This window comes from Thamnophis sirtalis, unplaced genomic scaffold, assembly GCF_051295495.1.
Source record: "Thamnophis sirtalis isolate CommonGarterSnake01/CBP01778 unplaced genomic scaffold, rThaSir2_p1.2 scaffold_10, whole genome shotgun sequence".
Lineage (NCBI taxonomy): Eukaryota > Metazoa > Chordata > Lepidosauria > Squamata > Natricidae > Thamnophis > Thamnophis sirtalis.
The window spans coordinates 38180576-38185937 of NW_028261390.1; the positions used below are offsets into that span (position 1 = coordinate 38180576).

Consider the following 5362-nt stretch of genomic DNA (forward strand, 5'->3'; position numbering starts at 1 on the left):
GTATTGCAAAGAAAGATGTTATGGAAGATATGAATGAATTAAATTACAAAATCATCATCCCAAAACCCCCAGTACTTCTGTTTTTTGTTGTACACTTTGATTCACATGAAAACAATATCTGCCCTTTAATAATATACTACCAATATTATAAGGAATTTAATTATCTAATGGAAAACAGAATAAGATTATTAATATTAATATGCAAACAACCATTTTTTCCGTAACCACTCCATAGAGATTATATCACGTTGATTACTTTGTACTCCATTATATAATACAATCTTAAAATACAAGCATTCTGAACTGCAACAAGATAAAGAAATCTTAGACAGTTTTCTGAAAATATTCAACTAATCTTCCTTCATTCTCTTAATTTTGAAAAGTTTGTATTTCTAAGGATTGAAAGGCACATGGAGTCTTTGCCATTAGTGTTCCAGTTGTACAATATCCTAGCAATCTGACATATGTGGAAATGCCTAAGAGACATAACTCAAATATTGACTTTATACTTAAACCTGTGTATATGTAAGCTTCTCATCACCATTCATATACATACAGAAATGTAATGACTCTTGAAAATAGGAAAACAACTGGATGACTTTTTCTAAAGAAGCCTAAGTTCTTATAGCTGGCTAAACAAATTAATTTAAAACATACAAAGACAGCAGATGTAGCCATGATCTGTTGATTCCACACACTCAGATACTGCAGAAAATGACAACAATTTTGTTATATATCTTTGGTTATAGAATTTCAAAAATACAATCTCAGTAGTATTCTAAAATTGCATGATCTTGTTCTTTAATCTTATTTGACTTCATGTGACAGTTACTTGCTAATCAAGTGTTAGAGCAGTACATAAATATGATATTGGGTCAGTTTTTAAAATCTAGATTCTTTGAAAGGTTCAGTAGACATAGACACATAACCAAATGTTTGAAGAATGTATGGTGCATGAGAAGAATAGCTTAAAACAAAATAAATGTATTGATATAGGTTTATTGATTCATATAATTTATACTAGCAAATTACATTCACAAATTCTCCTTAATTTCAAATTCTGAGCAGCAATAGCAATAGCAGTAGACTTATATACCGCTTCATAGGCCTTTCAGGCCTCTCTAAGCGGTTTACAGAGAGTCAGCATATTGCCCCCAACAATCTGGGTCCTCATTTTACCCACCTCGGAAGGATGGAAGGCTGAGTCAACCCTGAGCCGGTGAGATTTGAACCGCTGACCTGCTGATCTAGCAGTAGCCTGCAGTGCTGCATTTAACCACTGCGCCACCTTGGCTCCTTTTTGGCAATCCTTTTTTTGTTTGGATGGAAGAAGGGGATAAAAAACTACAAAAGTTTTAAGTAAATTTTGGAAACTTGGTATACATCAGAAAATTTCTAATAAAAAGAGATAAGCAATTTTTTGGAACCTCTGAAAAAAGATATTGAAGGCTAAAATTAGATTGATACTCTTTGGCATCATGATTTTTCTGTGTCTTTGCATCTCACAGCCAGTAATAAAGCATTGGTATGTGATGGTCTCTTTTTTTAACCTGCTTTTATCTTATGCTATAGTTTGTTTTCCATTATGCATTTAGTTATAACATTTTTCTAACTTACCTTTTTGCCAGCTTTCATATTGCAGTCTACATACAAAGCCAAACAACTTTCCATTATTATTAAATTGATTACAATTTTATATACTTACCCTTCAAATTGGGAATTACAAATGGTATATTTTTCACAGGTTGTGATGTACAAAGGGATGCATGTGAGAATGCCTCAATGATGGACTTTCCCTTCTATTTTATATAATATGCTATTAGAACTTTTATTTTTTTTTAAAAAAATAGGTACCTATATGGCTGGAATTGAAAAGAAGTTGTTACATTACTTTTACCTTTATTATGGTATTACTTTAAATCATAAATATTCTTTACATAAATGTGTTAATATTATATCATAATATGGTTGATTATCATGTTACACATTATAAAGCAATATATCCAAAATAATGTGAACTGGATCAGAGGTTAGCTATAAAAAATTGTAAAAAAAAATGTGGAATTCTTTATTGTTCAGATTATTTACAATAATTTATAGTTGGCATATTAATTTGTTGCACATCAACAAGCTCAAGCTGCAACTATCAATTAAAAAACCTCCTTCATAAATCAATCTTAATAGAGCTAACAAAGAACAGCAATGGTATCAAATTGTCAAACAAGAAGGTCCAATTGTCATTGTGAATAGGGCTGGTTATGTTAAGCAGGCAAAAGCATTTTACCAAATTACAATCTATCAATTTTATATCTTATGATAAAGATATATCAAACATATCAAAAGAACTATACAATTGATCAAACAACATTTTAAGAATATAAAATACCACATCAAAAACATGGAACACTACCCAGACATTTTTTAAAATCTATTTAGAGGCAAGAGCACTTAGAGCACTTATACATCACTCTAAGTATCTAATAGCACTTATATACCGCTTCACAGTGCTTTATCACTCTCTAAGCATTTACAGAGTCAGCATATCGCCCCAACAATCTGGGTCCTCATTTTACCAATCTTGGAAGGATGGATGGCAATGGGCAGACTTAGCCTGCAATACTGCATTCTAACCACTGTAGCACCAAGGTTCCATCTCCTAAAATATCCAACTAGGCAATCCATTGCACTTGAACCATAACAGTTGGACTATCTGATTTCATGCATTCTGAACTTAGATCTTATGCCACCAGCATTACCAATTACATTAAAGACACCACCGACTTCCAAACAAAACTGCAATCCATGATTCTTCCGTTCCTCAGACCGGTCTCTACTTGCATACAGATCATCACCCAAGCTGAAATAGATAATCACAGAGCAATAAAAAAATAGCAAGACAATGATACTAATATGGGAGTCCAACCACACAAATAGCCCCAGGTATTCATTTTGCCCTTATATATCAACGGTATTCTGATGTGCTATTCCTCTGATACAGTATTATCTGCCTGTGATGGCCCTCTGGGATTTTGCATAGAACAATAAGCCAGGCTTTCTACAAAACATTTAATAATCACAAATATGTTATCAGGGCTCAAATCAAGTACAAAGTACCAGCAGAGCATTTTAACCTTTTAGGACATTCCATTACAGATCTCACGGCAGAAAGTTTGCAAAACTTTACTTGCATAGTAAGGAAGATGAACATCAATAGGATTCAGACTATTTCAGAAAACAATTCAGTTTTAACAAACAAGTGTTAATTGATAAGGTACTTATAACAAGTTATATTATCGAATGAAGCTTGTGTCTTATAATAAAGTTAATCGGTTTAAAATGTGCTATTTTAAAAAGTGCTCTTTCCGATTTATGAATTGTAAAAATGACCCTAATTAGAAATTGTAACTCAGAGGTATTTTCTATCTGAGACTTAGGTGGAAAAGTCATTAGTATTTTATATGAATTCTGTAAAAAGGATAATACTCTGGAATACTACAACATATTTTATTTTACCACAAGACAGAGAGCCACAAAAGGGTTTTTATATGCAATAGAGTATGGTATGTGTGTGTATGTATGTGTGTGTATTGATATGTTATTTCTTTATGAATGTTAGAAGCAGCACAATTAAAATAAGGCATATTATACAACATAAAATATAAAATATAAAATGCAAGATTAAAATATGTACAAGTTAAACAAATCTTGCCCAGAAACTAGCAACATTAATTGCATTCTGTCATGCTGCCATGAGGTCCTCATGTGTACAAAAAGGACAAGTCTACATATACAGTTGTTGTCACTAGAATCGCAAAGGGCAGAAGGCATTGAGAATCAAGGTATTTCCAAGATCTCTATAGATTTTGTTGTACCCTTGCGCAGCCCATTAAATGATTTCCATACCTCCCAGTTTTTCAGACTCAGGTGCCAGCTCCTCGATTGGTTCTATCCAGTGTTGGCTTTTTGTTGCTTTCCATAGGTCCACTCTGCTTTCAAATTCTTTGAAGTCTTCTGTCGATCTAAGGAAGCTTTTCCTGGATTTTAATCTGTCATGAGCTGCTTGTATGCCATAGAAAGGGGCTTGTCTAGATATAGATGAGTTAAGCCTCTCTCTGTATGCTGTTTCTTCTCTGCTAACAACAGGTGATGCCATCTAGATGGTAGAGTTTATCTAGAGGGGTAACTTTAAGGCATTTGGTAATAATTCTGCTAGCTGCATTCAGTGCAACGCCTACTTTCCCAGCGTGTGCTGATTTATACCAGACTGGACGGGTGCATTTGACTGTCAAGTAGCAACAAGCCAGAGCTGTTGTCTTAAGAACCCTTGGTTTGGCACCTCAGGTAGAGTTCATTAGTTTCCTGAGGATGTTGTTTGGTCCACTGACCAGGATGAAACCTATTCCACTGTATACATGAATTCATATCAGAAAAAAATCACTATAGTTTGTAATTAATTCCAAAAACCAGGCAACCAGTTTGTTGTATATTTTAATCCACAGTTTTATCCAAAAGATAAATAAATATTCCCTTGGAAAAAAAGAATTATAAATTAGCTGAAACATTATTTATAACATTATATATAAAATATAAATGTATGTACAGGGGATATATGACAAGTGGGCCTCTCCATTACTGCAGAAGAGGTGCTGTTTAAATGTGAATACAAAGTACAGTCTTGTAATGTAATGTAAAGTGTAATCAATAATAAGTCCTAAAAACGTTACTGAAAATGTTAATACAAAAAAAGTTATGCAACTATGCATTCAACAACTTTCTTGATTAGCAGCCCTGCATATCCAGGAATCTGGGCCATGAGTTATTGAATGATTTGGGCTATTTTAACTCCAAGACAATTAATCTTTGCCTAGGAATGGAACTTTATCATTACTCTAAAATTAAATTGTACACAAGTAACAAGGTGCAGATCTAAATTAAAAATCCATGAATATTTTCATCAGGATGGCAACAGTTTAGATTTGGCTTTCATTTGCGCATAGTGTAGATTTTTTATAGTATAGAAAAAAACACTTTTTAAGTAGATGATTTTACATGTTTAATAGCCAACACAAAGAGGCATTCATAATTTTACAAACTTCCAATTTTATCTTGCGAATATCAATAAAAAATGAAAATTGTATTTTTCTTTATTCTTTCCCATTTCTTATCTAATGGAATTTGTCATCCATGATTTGAACAAGGATTTTGAATTGTGGATTTAATTAGAAAAAGCAATAATGCAAATCTAGTGAACTAATTTGTCTCTATCATTTTCTCAACATGCTATGTTTTGAAAGAAAAAATACAAGATGACAGTTTAATTCCCCCCGTCCCCCATTTCCCCCTATTTGGAATTAGGGTGACC

At 32.9% G+C, this 5362-nt stretch overlaps 1 long non-coding RNA gene across 1 annotated transcript; it reads right to left on the minus strand.

The window, feature by feature from the left end:
• Positions 1-1071: 1071 nt before the first annotated feature.
• Positions 1072-4147, minus strand: LOC148043860 (uncharacterized). Its single transcript, XR_015697820.1, has 2 exons — positions 3904-4147; positions 1072-2857 (listed from the first exon to the last, which is right to left on the minus strand). It is a non-coding gene; the product is annotated as an uncharacterized LOC148043860 (long non-coding RNA).
• Between the last annotated feature and the right edge of the window lie 1215 nt (positions 4148-5362).